Genomic DNA, 22,204 nt, shown 5'->3' with positions numbered 1-22,204 from the left:
GATAACGACCACCTGAGTTACAGTAAAAACCGTCGATCTACCTCCTTTCAGACCTTCCTCGGGAAAATCCCAATAATACAGTGAAGATATTAATATTTTTCAATATAAAATACCAGTAAAAACTTCAGTCTATGAATTATTCGTTGCAGCAAACTCATTAGTCTACTGCATTCCAGTACGGAGAAAAGAAATCCTGAATTTGAACAATATTTTCGTCCGTCACCCTGCGTATAGAATATTACAAATCCTTTTACGCAGTCTCTGTTTGTAGTTAAGGGGATATGCTCGTGAAAATGACCAAAAATTTGAAAAAGAATTCTTGGTCTATAGAAAAGAGCGTTTCATGCTGATTTCAAAAATGTACAGTTTATGGTCATTATCATTTTCCGTTCGCTCTAAAATTGAGGTTGAACGTAATGTTGCACAAAGGCCACGCCCATCTGTCAGTTTGAAGTGCGTGAGAATACGTGATGCATTATTTTGTTCTTCGGTTTTTTCGATCGTTAGTTATGGATCGTTAACACAGGTGTATTGGAGAAGTCACTGACTCCCAGAACCAAAGTACAGGCATACCTAGAAGGCTATAGTTCGAATGCATACAAAGATCTGAGAATATATTTCGGAATATCATACGCGTGTGGTCTTGTAGTTATTGTGTGCTATTTTGTTTCTGTATGTGTGTTTCCTGTGCTACAAATGCCGAGAGTAAAGAAATTTAGCCCCAAACGAAAGTTTCGCGGCAACCAGTTCCAAAAACTACGGAATAATACACATCAGTTGTTTCAAAAGTCGCACACGGAAACTGTGTCTACAGGCAGAGCTTCTAGATGTAAACTTTCGCTTTCTGAATGTAGAAAGAACAAGCCTAGCAGTATTGTGAGCAGCAATAACGACGTGTTTGTTATTGTGAACCTTAATACGCTGTCAAGACTTTTGCAGAGTGATGTGAAATGTAAGTACTGCAATTATGAAGATAGTATTGACATTTCTGAGGACACTGCACCAAGGAAGGGTCTTTCAAGTCGGTTAGTGATTGCCTGCAACTCGTGTAAGATGCACAGTGATACTATAACATCGCCAGTAACTGATAGTCGACATTGCGGAGTAAATATTCAGCTTGTTTATGCAGTGCGATGTATTAGAAGGGGAAGGAGAGCTGTACACACTTTTTTTGCAGCGATGGAGTTGCCTCCACCTCCACTGAGGTTTGACAGATAGAATAAGTTTATTTATTTTTCTTTATTGTGATTTTTATCACCTTACACAAGGCGGGCTGTCAGCAGCTGAGTACGCCGCTCTTCAGCCTTGAGAGTTACAATAAGTAATAAATAGAGGGGGCACAGAGAATACAATCAAAACGGCGGGTAAAACAATGTAGACACTAAAAAACAAAAAACACGGAGCTGTTCACGCCTGACGAGAAAAACATCACTGACACTAGTTGACACGGCGCACAAAACAGGGATGATGGCGATGGTACACGTGAACAGTGGCGGCGTGACGACGAACAAACACTAAACACAAACGAAGGCACACACACGAGACAATGATGGCGATGACCTCCGGCGCGCGAATGTTCACTGTGCGTGTGCAAGTCCGGGGACCTGTCAAAGAGGAGGATGGGGGGGGGTGGGGTGGGAGAGGGAGTGGGGAGAGCAGAGATGCCACAGGCAGGGGAGATAGAGGAGGGGAAGGGGGAGGGGAAGCCTGGGGGAAGAGGGGTGGAGGGAGGGGACAGGGGAAAAGGAAAGAGAAGGGAAGGGAAGAGAAGGTATGGAGGTTGCCTAAAGGGAAGGACACCGGAAGTGGGGGGGGGGCAGGGTCAAAGTAGATAGGAGGGGTAGATGGAGGGGAGGAGGACATCATCAGGGAGGGGGAGCTGGTGGAAGCCACCTTGGGAGAGGGTAAGGAGGGTTGAGAGATGGAGACTAGGTGGGACGTGGGAATACAGGCGCGGCAGCGGGCGGGGATGGGAGAGGGGGTAGGGGAGACGAGCGGGTGAGGAGGATCGAGTTTACGGGAGGTGTACAGGATCCACATCCTTTCAAGGAAAAGGAGGATGTGGGGGAAGGGGATGAGATCATACAGGATCCGCATGGGGGAGGCGAGACGGATGCGATAGGCGAGGTGGAGAGCATGGCGTTCAAGGATTTGGAGGGATTTATAAAAGGTAGGGGGGGCGGAGATCCAAGCCGGATGGGCATAACAAAGGATAGGGCGGATGAGGGATTTATAGGTGTGGAGGATGGTGGAGGGGTCCAGACCCCACGTACGGCCAGAGAGGAGCTTGAGGAGACTGAGTCGGGAGCGTGCCTTGGCTTGGATTGCCCGGAGGTGGGGAGTCTAGGAGAGGCGACGGTCGAGGGTGACGCCAAGGTACTGAAGGGTGGGAGTGAGGGCGATAGGACGGCCATAGAAGGTGATGTAGAAATCAAGGAGGCGGAAGGAAGGGGTGGTGATGCCTACAATGATCGCCTGGGTTTTGGAGCTTTGACCTTGAGCAACCACTGGTAACACCAAGCGGTGAACCGTTCAAGATGGGATTGGAGAAGGTGTTGGGAGCGCTGCACGGTGGGGGTAAGGGCAAGGAAGGCGGTGTCATCGGCAAACTGGAGAAGGTGGACGGGGGGTGACGGCGGCGGCATGTCCGCCGTGTACAAAAGGTACAGAAGGGGGAGAGGACGGAGCCTTGGGGCACACCAGCGGAGGGGAAAAAGGTGTAGGAATCTGTGTTATGGATGGTGACATAGGAAGGACGGCGGGAGAGAAAGGAGCCGATCAGACGGACGTAGTTAATGGGAAGGGCGAAGGTTTGGAGCTTGAAGAGGAGACCGGAATGCCATACGCGGTCATAAGCACGTTTGAGGTCCAGGGAGAGGAAGATTGCGGAGCGACGGGAATTTAGCTGTTCGGAAAGGAGATGAGTGAGGTGAAGGAGAAGGTGGTCAGAAGAGAAGGACGTCCGAAAGCCACACTGGGTAATGGGAAGGAGGCGGTGCTGGTGGAGATGCTGGTGGATGCGTTGGGTGAGGATAGATTCCAGGACCTTGCTGAAGACCGAGGTAAGGCTGATGGGACGGTAGGAGGAGATGGCGGACGGCGGTTTGCCAGGTTTAAGGAACATGAGGATACGGGAGGTTTTCCACAGGTCGGGGTAGTAACCGGTGGACAGGACTACATTGTAGAGCCTGGCCAGGGTGGAGAGGAAAGAGACAGGAGCTTCACGAAGGTGACGGTAGGTGACACGATCGTGACCAGGAGCGGTGTTGCGTTTTGTGTGGAGTGTAGCAATGAGATCCTGTTTGTGATAGGGGCATTGAGTTCCGTGTGTGCAATGTTGTCCAAGTACTGGAAACCAGGAGCGAGGGGAGGGACAGAGGTGTCAGTTCGATCGCGGATATCCGGGAAGAGGGAGTAATCGAACTGGGGATCATCGGGGATGGAAAATACATCAGAGAGGTAGGAGGGAAAGTGATTGGTCTTACTAAGGGTGTCAGGGAAAGGGTGATCATCATGGAGAAGAGGATAGTACGGGGAGGGTTTAGTTCCGGTAAGGCAACGGAAGGCTGACGAGAACTTGGACGAGATGATAGGTAGGGTAGCAGTTAAACGGGTGCATGTCTGTCGCCAGTCCCGGCGTTTCTTAGCCGCAAGCAAATTACGAATGTGTCGTTGGAGTTGCCGGTGGCGTCGTAGTGTGTCCGGGTCAAGCGTGCGGAGGAAGGCACGGTAGAGACGGCGGGATTCACGGAGGAGGAGGACGACCTGTGGGGGTAAGGTAGGACTGTGGGGGTGGTTGGCGACAGTAGGGACGTGGGCCTCCATGGCCTCAGACAAGGTCTGCTGGAGAAAGGAGGCGGCATGGGTGACATCATCGGGGTGGTGGTAGGTGAAAGGGTGGCTATCGACCTGGGTGGAGAGGGTATCCCGGTAGGCTTTCCAGTTGGCACGGGAATAGTCATGGACGTACTTAGGGGGAGGGTCATGACGAGGGTCGGGGCAGGGGCGACGACCGTCTGAAATGGTGAGAACAGGGAGATGGTCGCTACCAATAGGCTCCAGGACATCCATCGTTATGCGGCCAAGGAGGTTGGGGGAGGAGAGGATAACATCAGGAGTGGAGATGGATTCGGGACGGGTGTGCTGGGGGATGGGAATGAGGTCGCCTTGAAGGGAGGAGAGGAACCGATGCCACCATCGTAACTGAGCAGCGGAACGACTATGGGTGTTGAGGTCAGCAGCGATCACGTAGGAGGAGAAGGTACGGTCGACGTGGGAGAGGAAGTCGAAGGGAATAGGGGCGTTGGGGCGGACATAGATGATGCCGCAGGTAACGGTAAGGCCGGGGTAGGAAGACACTAAGGATCAGGTGTTCGGTGGGGTCGGGAAGGAGAGGTTGGAGCCGAACGGGGATCTGGCGGTGGTGCCCAATGGCAACTCCGCCACGCACAATCGGGAGGGGATTATCAGAGTGGTGGAGGAGGTAGGGCGAATTGTGGATGGTGTGGTGTGGTTGCAGGAAGGTTCCATTGAGGAGGAAGGCATCCATGCAGTGGGTGGCAAGGGTGTGCAGGAAGAGGTTCTTGTTGGCGGGAAGGGAGCGGATGTTGTTGAAAAGGATACAGTGCTGCTGCGCCATGACAGGGATTTAAACGAGGGTGTCAGGACATGAGAAGGTGAAATGGGCCTGGTTGTTGGAGTAGGTGGCGTACATTTTGAGTTGGAAAACGGAACGGGCGGCGAGGGAGATCTGTTCGAGGGTGTGCGGGCACTGAAAAGGATGAACATTCTGAAGGACAATGGTGAGGAATCTGATGATGTCCTCAGCGGTAGGGGGTGGGCGAAGGGAGTTGCCAGGAGGGGTGGGGGCGTCCAGAGGGCAGACAGGAACGGTGAGTTCAGGAGTGGTAGGAGGGGGTCGGGCCTTACACTTCTGGGAGTAGGTAGGATGAGGGAGGTTGCAGGTATTACAGAAGGGGGGGGGGGACTGGAGATTGGGACACTGCCGTAAAAATGGGGTTTGCCTACAGTGTGGGCAGGTGGGGGCCTCGCAGCACTCAGATGTTGGGTGCGCATTATACCGCAAGCACCTTTGGCAGCAGAGGGATTGAGGAGGGGAACGGGAGGAGTCAACTTTATAACACTGGTTAAAAAGGAGGGCACGCTCTTCAGGAGACGGTCTATGGAGGGGGCGTGCTCAGAAAAAACCCGCGTAAGACAGGTGGGGCCGGCAGCATTGTGGATGCGGCGAACTGCACGCACCTCCAGATGGGGATGGGCCTGAAGCTCCGCCAACACCTCCTCCTCCGTGATCATTGGACTGAGCCAAGTGATCATGGCAGTGAGGGTCGGCAGGCGACGCGGGGGTTGGGGTTGGCGGGTGGGAGGTGGGGAAGGAGCAGGGGTGAGGGAGGCATGAGGGCCAAAGCGGGTGACAGGGATGCGGGAAAGGAGGTCTGTGTGGAGGGTAGGGCTGGGGGAGGAGATGAGTACCGAATCACGGCGAGGAGTGAGGAGGGAGATGAGGGCACCAGGACAATTCTGGCGAAGGAAGAGGGTGAGGTTCCGGGCATCAAGGAGGGAGAGATCAGGACAGGAGAGGAGGTAGCGGTAGGAGGAGGGGGTAGAGGAGGAGGAGGAGGGGGCAGGGACGGGTGGGGAGACATCCATAGCATCTGGGGTGGGGGAAGGGGGACGAGGCGGAGCCTTTTTGGGAGCAGAGGAGGTAGGGGTGCCACTGGGGCGCTTGACGGCGGTGGAGGAGGTGTGGGGGATGGGAACAACTGGAATGTGGCGGGGAGTGGCAGGTCCCGGGGCTGGAGTCGGCGCCAGAGATGGTGAGGGCGATTGCAAAGGCGATGGTGAAGATGATGACGAGGACGATGAAGGCGAAGGGGAGAGTGGAGCATGGGCCGTAGCCCGCCGGGCGACCACCCTGGCAGGGGCCGCAGAAACGGAAGGAGCAGAGGGAGGGAGTGGAGGGAAGGGATCAGAGGAGGCGTGGGAGGGAGGAGCCCAGGACGGGGCGACAAATAGGGAGGGAGATGAGAGAGTGAGGAGTGGGGGGATGGACTGAGGGGGGAGTGAAGCGGCACACCACGTGATAGTGGTGGCAGCAGTGGAGGGAGAGGTGTATATAATGGCAGTGGTGGTGGCTGTAGAAGAGGTGGTGGGGGTTGACATTATGATAAGGGGGAAAAACACAGTACTAGACAAAGGAGCAAACGAGAGACGGGCAGGGTGACGAGAGACACAGAGGAGAAAGGGGCGGTGAATGACGGAGACTGGGGCCTAAGCCCCACTCTGCTGCTGCTGGGGGGGGGGGGGGGCGCCCCGGCTGGCTGGCTGGTGGGGACGCCTCTGCTGCTGCTGCTGCTGCTGGCGGCGGATGGTGGGGGCAGCTAGGACCACCGCTGGCCACTGGCTGCGACCGCTGGTGGCGGGGACTTGAGTGCTCCAACGCTCGGTGTTTGACCGGTCACGGGTCGACTGTTGATGGGGGGACTGAGCCTCTCGTGTCCGGCCCCACACGACTCGGCTTGGTCACGTACTCGCCCCATGTCTGATGTCCGGATTCCGGACACGCGGATAACAGAGCATGGCCGGTCACCGCTGACGTCTCACCTCGCCTCGACCCGGCTCGCTGCACTGTACTGTACAAATCCAACGCCTCTCTCTCTCTCTCTCTCTCTCTCTTTCTATTTCTCTCTCTCTCTCTCTCTCTTTCTCTCTCACACACACACAATATATTTATCTCTGTCTCTCTGTCTCTCTCTCTCTCTTTTAATACAAAAGTAACGTTTCCAAGAACGGGTATGTAACACACCTAAATTCATTGAGCACTTTCTTTTATAATATTTACTCTCGTCTTCCTAACGTCCGGCCATCCTGATTTAGGTTTTCCGTGATTTCCTTAAATCGCTCCAGGCAAATGCCGGGATGGTTCCTTTCAAAGGGCACGGCCGACTTCCTTCCCCGCCCGTCCCTAATCCAATGAGACCGATGACCTCGCTGTCTGGTCTCCGTCCCCAAAACAACCAACCAACCTAACGTCCGGGAATTTTGTTGTAAATAAAACATTGATCACAAGAGACCAATCTGTGTTAATGTAATGTGTTGTAAGCCTCATATAGTGCAACTGATTATGCGAATCAGTCCACATATCAACTCTCGCAGCAAATGTTTTATTAATAACTTCCGCCGGTCGGTGTGGCCGAGCGGTTCTAGGCGCTATAGTCTGGAACCGTGCGACCGTTACGGTCGCAGGTTCGAATCCTGCCCCGGGCATGGATGTGTGTGATGTCCTTAGGTTAGTTAGGTTTAAGTAGTTCTAAGTTCTAGGGGACTGATGACCTTAGAAGTTAAGTCCCATAGTGCTCAGAGCCATTTGAACCATTTAATAACTTCCGCAATAACAGAAGGCATTATGTTGTTTCGTATTGCATCAGCTTGTTCTTTGACATGTCTGCTTATAGTAGAGGGATGTGGCATGACATCTGCCACGTTAACTTCTCCATAATGGGCACCTAGATGTATTAATTCTTGGCCTAGTTCTCTGAAACCACCAGAAACAGCATTAAAAAGTCTCATATCTTTAGCACACATTGCAACACACTTTGCTATAATACTATTTTTTATTATTGCCGGTATTCCTGAAGGAGCTGTATCTTTGTGAGATTTCTTGCAGCTGTATTTATTTAAATGAGTGGTTCCCGATTGGAAACACAATAATGTGGAGCAGTTTATGCACGATACGTACCCAGTAGACGCACTGTTTTCGTCTACAACCAACAAAAATATGCTCCATACTTCGCTTTTTAGACCTTCCCGTCTCTTCAATGTGTAAACGTTGGTTTCAATCGTACATCATACTGCACTGGCTTCCTCGCGCTGCATGATTACAAAGAGAGAGACACACCACACGGATAATGACACGTGTAACGTGTTTGAAGTTACGTGCTACGTATTCGGTCACGGCTTCTATGCTCGGTCACTAGAACTAGTGCGGGCAGCCTATCCAGTTAGGGTGTGCTCGCCCCACCTCGTATTTTGTGCTCGCTTACTCGGTCATGCAGGACTCTAGCGGGGACTGCTGCTGGCCGCTGGATGCTGGCTGGTGGCTGGTGGCTGGTGGCGAGGACCACTGCGTGCTGCTGACGGGGACGCTGCTGGTGGGGACAGCTGCTGGCTGCTGGCGGGGGCCGCTGCTAGTGAGGACCGCCGCTGGCAGGGACCGCTGCTGGCTGCTGGCTGCTGGCTGGACTGCTGCACGCCGACGGGCTGGCTGGCTGGAACCTGCAACACCTATCGCTTCGATTGGTACCAGAATAGCACAAATCGAAGGGCGGTATTCAACTGAATTACCGCTGGAGATGAATACAATAAATTAATACATAATGCTTTATGTGGTCAAGATTTTAAACATGGCTGCAACAATTATGTATTTTTGATGTTTGCTGTTTGTGATTTTCGATGTGTATATGTGGTTAATTAACTAGTATGTTTTTATTCACAACGACAGATGGTTTCGTTTTATTGTAACATTTTGGTTCTTTTCGCTAGTATGTATTTCACCGCCTACGTTACGCGAGATTCTCGCGCATTACACTAGTGCCCTCTCTCGTTAGATGTGTTCCATAGCGCAAGTTTCATCTGTTTAACACTAGGACACAGGTAAAGTGGTTCCATATTTTCTATTTTACATAAATATTTTTAAATGGTCTGGTATGTTCTATTTATTAAGACAGAAAGTTTGAATTAGCAAAACTTTTAATAATTTTTGATGCGCTTATGTATGTATTCATGGATTTTAATATGCGTCAGTGTCTGGTGTGGTGTCACCGCCAGACACCACACTTGCTAGGTGGTAGCTTTAAATCGGCCGCGGTCCATTAATATACGTCGGACCCGCGTGTCGCCACTGTCAGTGATCGCAGACCGAGCGCCACCACACGGCAGGTCTCGAGATACGGACTAGCACTCGCCCCAGTTGTACGGACGACGCAGCTAGCGATACACACTGACGAAGCCTCGCTCATTTGCAGAGCAGATAGTTAGAATAGCCTTCAGCTAAGTCAATGGCTACGACCTAGCAAGGCGCCATTAGTAACATTGCATGTATCTAAAGAGTCTCACTTGTATCGCCACAATCTCCAGATGTACCAAAAGGATGGATTAAAGTTAAGTATTCCAGCAGCTACGTACTTTTCTTTATAGCATTCATTACGTATCCTGTTTCAGACTTCACGCCATCCTGCGTAAGCTTATAGCGCGTGCCTTTCGGCTTCCTCGCATTGTGTCTAGGCTGTCTTGCCTAGACACAACATCTGGCACATACCACAAGCGCCCTCTCTCGGCGAAACCATCTACCCTAGTGCTTTCACACTCTTGTCTCGATAGTTCATAGGTGCTAAACTGTTCGCATTGACCCTGTGCACATAGTCATGTTGTACAAATGGAGAAGATGTCTTAATTATTGACGACGCCTTTGGCACAATTGTTTTATTAATCTCCATTGCATGATGTAATTTTAGTAAGTAACTAAAAGATTTTGTGCCTTTATTACTCTGGTAATTTCACTGTTACTTAAGATTTTGTGTTTCTCACTTCCGATGCTAAGGTTTTCCTAATGGAAGTGTCTTCCTGTTCGGGATTTTTTACTTCTGATGAAAGTATATTTATTTATACCGAAACCTTGGTCAAGAATTTTAATAAATTTTTATCCTGCAACTGTTTTGGCTGTCATCCTTTATCGTGAAGCTTTATGTGGTGTAACGAACATTCAATGAAAAGAGCAACAGAGGAAGCAGCAGCCTCTTCTGAGAATACAGACATTGTAGCAGTATTTGATGGATCTTGGCAGAAGAGAGGTCATACTTCTCTGAATGGGGTTGTGACTGCCACATTGATTGAAACTGGTAAGATACTGGATTATGACTGTCTAACAATTCACTGCCAGGGTTGTTCAAGTAAATTTATTGGCACCCATGAAACTTCCTGGCAGATTAAAACGGTGTGCCGGACCGAGACTCGAACTCGGGACCTTTGCCTTACGCGGGCAAGTGCTCTACCAACTGAGCTACCGAAGCACGACTCACGCCACCTCCTCACAGCTTTACTTCTGCCAGTACCTCGTCTCCTACCTTCCAAACTTTACAGAAGCTCTCCTTCGAACCTTGCAGAACTAGCACTCCTGGAAGAAAGCATATTGCGGAGACATGGCTTAGCCACAGCCTGGGGGATGTTTCCAGAATGAGATTTTCAGTCTGCAGCGGAGTGTGCGCTGATATGAAACTTCCTGGCAGATTAAAACGGTGTGCCGGACCGATACTCGAACTCGGGACCTTTGCCTTTCGCGGGCAAGTGCTCTACCAACTGAGATAACCAAGCACGACTCACGCCCCGGTCTCACAGCTTTAATTCCGCCAGTACCTCGTCTCCTACCTTCCAAACTTTACAGAAGCTCTCCTGCGAACCTTGCAGAACTAGCACTCCTGAAAGAAAGGATATTGCGGAAACATGGCTTAGCCACAGCCTGGGGGATGTTTCTAGAATGAAATTTTCACTCTACAGCGGAGTGTGCGCTGATATGAAACTTCCTGGCAGATTAAAACTGTGTGGCGGACCGAGACTCGAACTCGGAACCTTAGCCTTAGGCGGGCAAGTGCTCTACCAACTGAGCTACCCAAGCTTTACTTCCGCCAGTACCTCGTCTGAATACCACGATTGGTAAGTAAAATGGTTCACTGTTTTTAGTAACGAATTACCCGCCCCATTTCACGTTAAGGGGGGTAGGACGTCAACCGTGCCGAATTGGAGCAGGAGAAGTACCACAGGACATTTTAATTTCCACTGTCTATACTTTTACAAATAAATTCATAAAACTTTTTCAGCAAGACCAGGAAGGATTTAGGATTCACACTCTTAGCAGTGCAAGTTCAAAAACAAAGTAAAATTTTTTGTTACATGTGAAATTTCATCATGTTTTCACTTACGATTGGCTGCATTTGTTACTATAAGTAGACTTTTCTTCATACGTAGGAGAGATTCTTCGATGAATTTTGCACAGCATACAAACCATAATTACAGGGGCATGAAACGCTCGAATTTCTTTAGTTTACGAAAAAATGAATGACCTGTTATATTTTAAACTTCATGTTTAAAAAAAACTCAAATTTTATAGTTAATTGAATTTTTGCTGTAGTTTTTAATAGATTTGGAAAATTCTGTAGTGTCATACACCTGTAAGTATGGTTTGTATCATCATCATCGTCATCATCAGTTATCTGCTATATTAGCAGGTCCTTTGCCTCTCCATTTTCTGCGATCCATTGCTTCCTTCTTAAGGCTGCTGTATGTTGTACCGTCCATCACGTCATCCAATATCTGAAATGTCTTCCTTCCTCGCTTCCTTTTCCCTTCTACATAACGTTCTAAAACTGTTTTTATCAGTCCGTCATTCTTTCTTAATATATGCCCAATCCAATTTCTTTTTCCTCTCTTTATTACATCTAGTAAGTGTCTTTTCTCTCCCACTCTTCTCAGTACCTCTTCATTTTTTACTCTGTCCATCCAAATTACTCTTTGCGTCCTCTGCTATGTCCAGATCTCAAAAGCCTCCAGCATTTCTCTGTCTTTCTTCCTCATAGTCCATGTTTCAGCGCCATATAGAAGAACATTCCATACAAGACATTTTATGAGCCTCTTCCTGAGTTCTCTGTCCAGACTACTGCAGAAAATTCTCCTTGTCTTATAAAACGCCCGCGCGACCGCTACAGTCGCAGGTTCGAATCCTGCCTCGGGTATGGATGTGTGTGATGTCCTTAGGTTAGTTAGGTTTAAGTAGTTCTTAGTTCTAGGGGACTGATGACCACAGATGTTAAGTCCCACAGCGCTCAGAGCCATTTGAACCATTTATAAAACGCCTCTTTTGCCGTTGCTATCGTTGTTTTAATTTCTGTGCTGCACTTCGAGTTGGTGCTTCCAAGCTACTTAAAATTTTGCACCTGTTCTAGTATTTCTCCATTCAGTATAATTTTTATTTCCTCCTAGTGCCAATACTTTTGTTTTATTTGTGTTAATTTACATTCCATATTTTTTTCCGTTAGTTTCAATCGTGTCCACTAAATCCTGTAATTCTTTTTCCCCTGTGGCTAGAAGGACCATGTCATCAGTAAACCTCAAACACCCTACTCTCCTTCCTCCAATTTCTACTCCTTTGTCATCTAATGAGCATTGGTCAATGGTTTGTATGCTGTATAAAATTCATCGAAGAATCTCTCTAACTAATGAAGAAAAGTGTACCTATAGCAACAAATGCAGCCAATAGTAAGTGAAAAAAAATGATGAAATTTCATATGTAAAAAAACTTTATTTTGTTATGTTTTTGAACTTCCACTGCTACAAGTGTGAATCCTGAATCCTTTCTGGTCATGCTGTCAAAGTTTTATGAACTTATTTGTAAAAGTATAGACAGTGGAAATTAAAATGTCCTGTGGTGCCTCTCCTGCCCAAGTCGGCCCGTTTGACGTTCTACCTCCCCTTAAGCACACGTATCTCGTGTGGACTAGACGAAACGCGGGCGTTATCGGCTGCCACCGCACGGGGCGAATTCCTCAAGTGCGCGGCGGAGAAGAAAATGGGACGGCGCGTCGCCTGTGGGATAGGTCCCGGCGTGGGTGGGTAGGGGGGGAAGGGCATGGAGCGGGGAGGGGAGGGTAATTGCGCCACCGCACGGCCGATATCGGAAATCCGCCAGGCAGCAGGGGACGCCACCCCCTGCCGCGCGACTACAAAAACAGCCCGCCGACTGTATAGGGGACGGGAGAGAATGTCAGTACAGACCCGGCGTGCGAGTTGGGGCGTGGGCCATTACGGCGATGCGGTGCGGTCGCGTTTCTTGCCGCTTTGCATAGCCCGAGAGAACGGGAGGAAAAATTACCGCACCTCGTTGGAGAACTGGGGGGCAGGGCGGAGAAGCTCGCAGCTTAGCATACACTCCATTCCGGTGTCGGGGAGATTTTGTTTCTGTTACGCTGAAGGCACTGAGGTACTCAGGTCTGCCTGTAGGTTATTTGGAGCGCGTTGACAGTAAAACAGCTACTGTTACAGACTGCCTAGATAAAGGTTGAGCCGTGTGTGGCTCATCTTCCTGCCATCACGTCTTTTACACCCTGTTTTTAACGTACTTCCACCTCACTAAGTTAATTTAAATTACTGCTCTCACTGACCTGCTGCTTTGCCTCACCGTGAGCGGCGTTAGCAGTGCGTATCCATATATCCCCTCTCGTAGTATCTCTGCTCGACTGCTATTACTTCCCGATCGTTGTCTGTGACCCCTTCTCAGTTTTGGTTACTGATAATTACTTGACACCAGTGCCTACGAGGTTAATTTGTACACTACAGCACTGAAGATGATCACTATGTGATTGAAAATCGATTTTGCTATCAATAAACCATCAATATTACGGCCAACGCCGACCTGCCTTTTAATAAATCAAATGCTTGCCACAGCCTCAATGTTAATTTTTCTGAACAAAAGTGTTAAATCAATTATTTACTTGTAATGTATTTAATGTAAAAACTGCTTCTCATACTTTTATATTATTACAGTAATCAAAGTACTGTTGCCCAAAAATAATGTAATGGGTACAATGAACCATTGTATTATGTTCAAAAATGGTTCAAATGGCTCTGAGCACTATGGTACTTAACATCTATGGTCATCAGTCCCCTAGAACTTAGAACTACTTAAACCTAACTAATCTAAGGATAGCACACACACCCATGCCCGAGGCAGGATTCCAACCTGCGACCGTAGCAGTCGCGCGGCTCCGGACTGAGCGCCTAGAACCGCTAGACCACCGCGGCCGGCTTGTATTATGTAAGAAACTGTACACACTTATCTTATTTTTCTTATACTATGTTCTTTGACGAAATCCATACTATGTACATTGTCGCTGGATGAATAAACAACAACAACTACTACTACTACTACTACTACTACTACTATGAAACGTCCCCTTAGAAAAATTTATGAATTACTATGCTGATAAACCCCTTACGTTATTTGATTTTCAAACAGCTGAGCAGAACTCAACGTACTCAGACATTTCGCTCTTTACCTATTCTGATGAACACTAAACTGACACACAATATTTTTAGCGCGACGCAATCTGATTTTCAAAAATCCCTCCAAAAAAAATGGCCCTGACTAACATTAACCTATACCTTTCACGAATCACTTACTTCACAAAAATCTTCGATACTCGAACTACTGCAATACAGCGAGCGCCACTACTGCCAGCTAAATAAAAGATTCTAACTACTGAAGGCACTAACTACTGATAGGCATAGTCAGCAAATGAAAGATTTTGATAGAGAACAAACAATGTATTTACCTTAATAATGTTCCAAACTCATCATATATATATCTGCTCATGATATCCAATATTACAAATTTACTCTTTCTGATGGACACAAGTCCAGATCGTTCGCTCTCAAAATTCTGCCATCTCTCTCCCCACATCCACCACTGCTGGCGGCTCATCTCCAACTGCGCAATGCTACGCGCTGTTCACATCCAACTGCCCAACACTACAATAGCGAATATTCCAACAGTGCCAACCAGCCACAGACTACACACAGCACAGCCAGTGATTTTCATATAGAGCGCTACGTGGCGTAACCAACATAAAAACCTAAACAGCCTACTTACTCTACTTCATTTTTGGATGTGCTATCTACAGGGCCGTAGTACCACTAAATCGGCGACGGAGAGTTTCCCTCGTCAGCAATGAGTTTGTCATACATGTTTGTAAGAGTCATGGTACGGTACATCACCACTACTTATTTATTATTAGACAGGCTGTTTAAGTGCGAATTTGCCTCATTAAAATAGTAAAGCACTCCGTCTTCAGGCCACAAGTGGCCCATCAGGACCATCCGACCGACGCTGAGGATGTGGATAGGAGGGGCACGTGGACAACACACCGCTCTCCTGGTCGTTATGATGGTTTTCTTTGACTGGAGCCGCTACTATTCAGTCGAGCAGCTCCTCAATTAGCATCACGAGGCTGAGTGCACCCAGAAAAGCGGCAACAGCGCATGGCGGCCTGGATGGTCATCCATCCAAGTGCCGGCCTCGCCCGACAGCGCTTAACTTCGGTGATCTGACGGGAACCGGTGTATCCACTGCGGTAAGGCCGTTGCCTATTAAAATAGTAGGCAACGTCAATTTTCAAATGGTCGCAAATATGAATAGTGATCCAATAGTGTCAAAAGTTTCTTTATTCCAGTCTTTGATCACAATATAAATTTCTTTGACGATGACAGGTTTCATTCAGTAATGACCATCTTCAGATCTGCTCTACACCATGTCCTAAAGTGATGTGACGATGCTATGCTGAGTATATTTATATGTTTCTACGATGCTATTACGGCTTTATCACATTAGGACACGGTATAGAACAGATCTGAAGAGGGTCATTACTGACTGAAACCGGTCATCGTCAAAGGAATTTATTACACGCGCAAACAAAGTTGACACTCAGCGCGATGGCTGATGGGATCGACTGTAAAGGCGTTTCCCATTTACAGTCTACATCTACATCTGCATCTACATGCATACTCCGCAAGCCACCTGACCGTGTGTGGCGGAGGGTACCTTGAGTACCTCTATCGGTTCTCCCTTCTGTTCCAGTCTTGTAGTGTTCGTGGAAAGAAAGATTGTTGATATGCCTCTGTGTGGGCTCTAATCTCTCTTCGCGAGATGTACCTAAGAGGGAGCAATATACTGCTTGACTCCTCGGTGAAGGTATGTTCTCGAAACTTCAACAAAAGCCCTTGCCGAGCTACTGAGCGTCTCTCTTGCAGAGTCTTCCACTGGAGTTTATCTATCATCTCCGTAACGCTTTCGCGATTACTAGATGATCCTGTAACGAAGCGCGCTGCTCTCCGTCTGATCTTCACTATCTCTCTTATCAACCCCATCTGGTACAGATCCCACACCTGTGAGCAGTATTCAAGCAGTGGGCGAACAAGTGCACTGTAACCTACTTGCTTTGTTTTCGGGCTGCATTTCCTTACGATTCTTCCAATGAATCTCAGTCTGGCATCTGCTTTACCGACGATTAATTTTACATGGTCATTCCATTTTAAATCACTCCTAATGCCTACTCCCAGATAATTTATGGAATTAACTGCTTCCAGTTGCTGACCTGCTATATTGTAGCTAAATCATAAAGGATCTTTCTTTCTATGTATTCGCAGCACATTGCACTTGTCTACATTGAGATTCAATTGCCTTCCCTGCACCATGCGTCAATTCGTTGCAGATCCTCCTCCATTTCAGTACAATTTTCCATTGTTATAAACTCTCGATATACTACAGCATCATCCGCAAAAAGCCTCAGTGAACTTCCGATGTTATCCCCAAGGTCATTTATACACATTGTGAGTAGCAACGGACCTACGACACTCCCCTGCGGCACACCTGGAATCACTCTTACTTCAGAAGAGTTCTCTCCACTGAGAATGAGACGCTGCGTTCTGTTACCTAGGAACTTTTCAATCCAATCACACAATTGGTCTGATAGTCCATATGCTCTTACTGTGTTCATTAAACGACTGTGGGGAACTGTATCAAACGCCTTGCGGAAGTCAAGAAACACGACAACTACCTGGAAACCCGTGTCTATGGCCCTCTGAGTCTTGTGGACGAATAGCGCGAGCTGGGTTTCACACGATCGTCTTTTTCGAAACCCACGCTGATTCCTACAGAGTAGATTTCTATCTCCAGAAAAGTCATTATACTCGAACACAATACATGTTCTAAAATAGGTATAGGTCTATAGTTCTGCAATTCTGGAAACCCTTCTTGGAAACGGGGATGACCTGTGCCCTTTTCCAATCTTTTGGAACGCTACGCTCTTCTAGAGACCTACAGTACACCGCTGCAGGAAGTGGGGCAAGTTCCTTCGCGTACTCTGTGTAAATTCGAACTAGTATCCCATCAGGTCCAGCGGCCTTTCCTCTTTTGAGCGATTTTAATTGTCTTTCTATCCCTCTGTCATCTATTTCGATATCTACCATTTTGTCATATGTGCGACAATCTAGAGAAGGAACTACAGTGCAGTCTTCCTCTGTGAAACAGCTTCGGAAAAAGACATTTAGTATTTCAGCCTTTTGTCTGTCATCCTCTGTTTCAATACCATTTTGGTCACAGAGTGTCTGGACATTTTGTTTTGATCGACATACAACTCTGACGTAAGACCAAAATTTCTTAGGATTTCAGTCGTTCCCATCAGCCACCGCGCCGAGTGTCAACTTGGTTTGCGCGAGTATTGTGATCGATGACTGGAATAAAAAAAAATTGAATTTTCGAACAACTCCAATAATGCAATCGATGCGTTACTTAACAACACAGTGAACACTGAAATGTTGTAACAACAATGAACCATGCCTGATTTAAAAGATCCGATACTTAAGTCACAGCTATTATGAGCAGACTCCTAACGTCCCTTATCCACGGTCGGTACTCAACATTAGTTGTTTGTTGTGTGAATTCGTTTATCGGCGAAGTAATAATTTCTATTTCACCTCCTAAGTGAGCCCAATGGCCATGTGTTTATTTAGAAAGGTTGGAAACGAAATATCGGTGCCTAGCACGTATCATTAACACTTCCTTCAAGACAAAATGCATAAGTTGTAACTTATACACTGTCTACTCATATTACTGTGACCATCTATCAAAAGTCATCATCTATCAAAAGCCATCTTTTACGATGCGTGGGGTTCTGAAAGGCAGCGACAGGGCTGTGGAGCCATGCCGACTGCAATGTCGTGGTCAGTTGCGCTAGGTTTCTCGGTAGAGGATGAATGAGGGCAACAGTTCCCACAGATTCTCGACTGGTTTAAATCCGGGGCGTTTGGTGGCCAGGGCAGTGGGTAAACTCGTCCTAGTGTTCTTCGAACCATTCTGGCACACTACAAGCTGTGTGGCACAGTGCATTGTCCTCCTGATAAATGCCATCACGCAGAGGAGAAACAGACTGGACATAGGGATAGATGCTGTTCAAACGTAATATATCAAAATACACATTTGCCATGCACACAGCTATAAACAAACATGGAATTAAGAGTGCTGAAGACGACATCCATGTATTGCACGATACTGAGAAAGGTAGCTTTATGAATGAGCCGAGCTGCAGCTCGCATTGGTGCTTTTGGTAGGTTACCGCCCTCTGTTGGAGCCAGACGGTATCGTTTAGTTGGCATGGTTGGGATTGTTTGTATTCTTCTCGTGTTGACCGGCGCCACTCGGTTTCGCAAGCGTGTCCTGTCTGCTAGTGGCAGCAGTGGCGGTTATCGATATGTAGTAACTGTTGCCCTGTCTTTGGGGCGACGTCGTTGTTTTTCCCGGTCGTGTGAGTGTGCGAGTTTGGTTGGGGACTCACGAGGGTGCACGACCTCGTCGTAAACCGGATCCAGCAAGCTTTAAGATGAGTGCATTTCAATACAAGTAGAGAAACCTCCACCATTGTGACATCTCGCGATTCTCCAGCGACTTGGGTTCGTTTTGCTGCTCGTAGTGTCACCGAGGCGAAGAGCAGCGAGTGGAGTGCTTGGGGAAGGGGGATCTGATTAGCTTTCCTCGGCTTCTTATTACTATTTACTATGTTCAACTTGTTACAATTTGTTAAGTTCAATCAGCGGTAATTTTTCTTGCCAGGTGACCGCTAACGCCCCAGTTTCCTGCCCAGGGGGTTAGTGTATGTAACGGCTGTGTACGTTTCTTCTCCTTGCCGCTGCTGTCCGGTAAGGCGTGTAGTTTTGACGGCTTTCTTGATTGTTGCCGGTTGGTGATTCTTCTGCTCTGGTGGTCGTGATTCCTTCCTCGTTCCGGGCGCTCTGAACATTCTGCGGATGTAGTGCAGACCACCGGTTCAGGCTTTGGCGTATTGTTCCTTCGTTGCATTTGGTTTATCAGACAACAGGTAGCTTCAGCAAGATTATCATTAGTCATTCGTTAGACTGCCACTAGTCTGAGTTACCATCTTGTGAAGTCAATGCATCTCTTGGCTGCCTATCCAGTCACTCGCGAAAGTGTTTGTTGCCGAACCTTCTCAGAGGTCGATTCCTGGAGCACCGTCTGTGGCCCCTTGGTTCTTGTAAGGCATGTATGTTCTAAAACGAGGTCTGATGGCCAGTAGTTCAGTGTAACGGTCCTTCAGCCCACGCCTTCTGCTGGTATAATCTGCTTCAGTAGTAATTACCCTTTAAGGAACTTATGCACTGGTCCTTGTGTTTTAGTATTGTATTATTTATCATAATACCTTTTAATGCCTGCTTTAAAGGTTAATAGTTCTGGTCGCCTTCTGGAATAAATCTGCCGCGCGGGATTAGCCGAGCGGTCTCAGGCGCTGCAGTCATGGACTGTGCGGCTGGTCCCGGCGGAGGTTCGAGTCTTCCTTCGGGCATGGGTGTGTGTGTTTGTCCTTAGGATAATTTAGGTTAAGTAGTGTGTAGGCTTAGGGACTGATGATCTTAGCAGTTAAGTCCCATAACATATCACACACATTTGAACATTCGAATAAATCTAGCGGAGTAGTGTTCAGTGGACGTTAAGGGTTGTGTTACAAAGTTTACCATCATCTTATTTGACGCGTTTGGTGATTAGTTGCTTGTTTTTTAATTAACCTTTGCTACCGTATTTGCTGTTTTACAGCAGGTTTCTAAATTTTTTGTATTATTCCGTTCCTGGCGTGTAAGGCCTTCAGCCGTGATTATGTCATTTGCCTTAAAATTCTAATTTGGTACTTGAATTTACGCAGTAAGCCTTTAAAACCTTATTTACTTCATTCCTGGCGTTTGATGCCTTCTGCTGTGTTTGTGGGGACTTGCCTTTAGTATTTAAATACCTCTAATTTGTAAGTTGCAGCGAGTTTTAAACAGTTCTTAATTTATTGCCATTCCTGGCGTGTAAGGCCTTCTGCCCAGATCACAGTGGCTTGCTTTCAAAATATTATCTGCTGTATCTGTATTTAATGGTGATTTGCTAAATTGTAACTCATCGAAAACACTATTATTTACACAGTTGTTTATTCCTTCATTAATAACGTGTGGTATCTTTATTCATTGTTGAGTCTGTAATTACTGGTTTAAAATAAATTGTGTGTAACTGTAAAGGGCAACCAGTGGTAACTGATTACGGCCCCATCCGCAATCGTAGCCGAATCCTGCCTTCTCTTGACTACCAGGCTTCAATGAATTTGCTTGAAGAGACTGAAAAATATGAACATAAAAGCAGATCACCACAAAATCTCGCCAATGAATAGATCGAGCTAGCCAGTGCAGCCTTTCTTCAAAATTTCGTTCACCTGCTTTGCAGTTTAAAATAAAAACTACTCCCTTTAACAATAATAAAATCTAGATACTAACCCAACATGAAATAGTGTATAAAATATACCAGCTTGCTTAGCAGTACAATGCCTTCAACTAACTATAAAAAATTAATGTAATGTCCGATGTCGTAATATTTATTTATGTACATCTATCCCTGATCACATACTTTGCTTCCAGTGTATTACATAATATTTACATAATATGCCCACTGTTGGAATATTTGTTTATGTACATCTACCCCTTATCATTTCCTTTGCTTCCAATGTACACTACAACACTTATATAACCCCAGTACAGTAAAACTTTTAATATACTGGCTGCTTGATTTGTTTACCTTAATTTCAATCAGTTCTTTTTTAATATAAATAGTAAGTAATTAACATTGGTAGTTTGTAAATTTCTACTGTCACATCTATGTATGTATCGAAATATCTCTGAGACTGAAAATCTTTAGCTTTGTTGCGGCTGCGATATCGCCATCTTTGTATCAGTCATCACTGGAACGTAATGGTGCGGATTTTTCAACGTAAATAACCAAAACATCTACACTGTAATAATTTGTTTACATCGTTTAAAATCGTTGCAAGGCAAAATTAGAGTCAAACAGGCACTATCCCATATCATATTTTGGTTGTAGGGCACCAACAAATGGTTCAAATGGCTCTGAGCACTATGGGACTCAACTTGTGGGTCATTAGTCCCCTAGAACTTAGAACTAGTTAAACCTAACTAACCTAAGGACATCACACACATCCATGCCCGAGGCAGGATTCGAACCTGCGACCGTAGCGGTCTCGCGGTTCCAGACTGCAGCGCCTAGAACCGCACGGCCACTTCGGCCGGCAGGGCACCAACACCCGAAGCAAATTTCATTATATGGCGGAATAAAAAGTGAAAGCTGATGTAAAATGTATCTTAACGCCAGAAAAGCCACGTAACGTGACTCCGTTTAAATGTCATGTTAGTACGCAGCATATAGTTTAGATCAGTGCTTCAGAGTTTGCGTATTTATTTTCTGCACTAGCTTTCGCGTGAGCAAAGTTGCTAGTAAAAGGTAACTGTTGATACATATATTATATACGTGGTACTGAACTGGAATTAAGGAAAATATGGAAGGGAGGACCCACCAACATAACTTTCTTTTCACAGAACCTGTTTATTTAACAATATATAAACTTTGTTTTACAGATAATCGAACCAACCATAAAATTTTCTTTAACAAAATGAACAAATTTGCAAAATTCTTTTGACCTTAAACCTCAAGTTGAATAAGCTTTTAATCTTTGCACAAGAAATCTGTAGTGCTATATTGCAAAACAGCAAACAATATGACAAAGGTTACAAGACGACCGGGCCTACAGCCCGCCCGTTATCGGGTGTCTACTACCGCGCTGGACACAGTCTGTCTCATTAAATGCCCTTCCGCAACACATGAATACTACACGGGGTGGTCCACTGATCGTGACCGGGCCAAATATCTCACGAAATAAGCGCCAAAAGAAAAAACTACAAAGAACGAAACTCGTCTAGCTTGAAGGGGAAACCAGATGGCGCTATGGTTAGCCTGCTAGATGGCGCTGCCGTAGGTCAAACGGATGTCAACTGCATTTTTTAAATAGGAAGCCCCATTTCCTATTATATATTCGTGTAGTACGTAAAGAAATATTAATGTTATAGTCGGACCACTTTCTTCGCTTTGTGATAGATGGCGCTGTAATAGTCACAAACATATGGCTCACAATTTTAGACGAACTGTTCGTAACAGTTAGGTTTTTTAAATTAAAATACAGAACGTACGTAC

At 46.8% G+C, this 22,204-nt stretch overlaps 1 pseudogene; it reads right to left on the bottom strand.

Moving 5' to 3' along the window:
- Nucleotides 1-15,093: 15,093 nt before the first annotated feature.
- LOC124552915 lies at nucleotides 15,094-15,211 on the bottom strand (annotated as a pseudogene).
- Nucleotides 15,212-22,204: the final 6,993 nt, after the last annotated feature.

The sequence above is a fragment of the Schistocerca americana genome, chromosome 10 (assembly GCF_021461395.2).
Source record: "Schistocerca americana isolate TAMUIC-IGC-003095 chromosome 10, iqSchAmer2.1, whole genome shotgun sequence".
NCBI lineage: Eukaryota > Metazoa > Arthropoda > Insecta > Orthoptera > Acrididae > Schistocerca > Schistocerca americana.
This window is presented reverse-complemented; position numbering and strand designations above follow the sequence as displayed.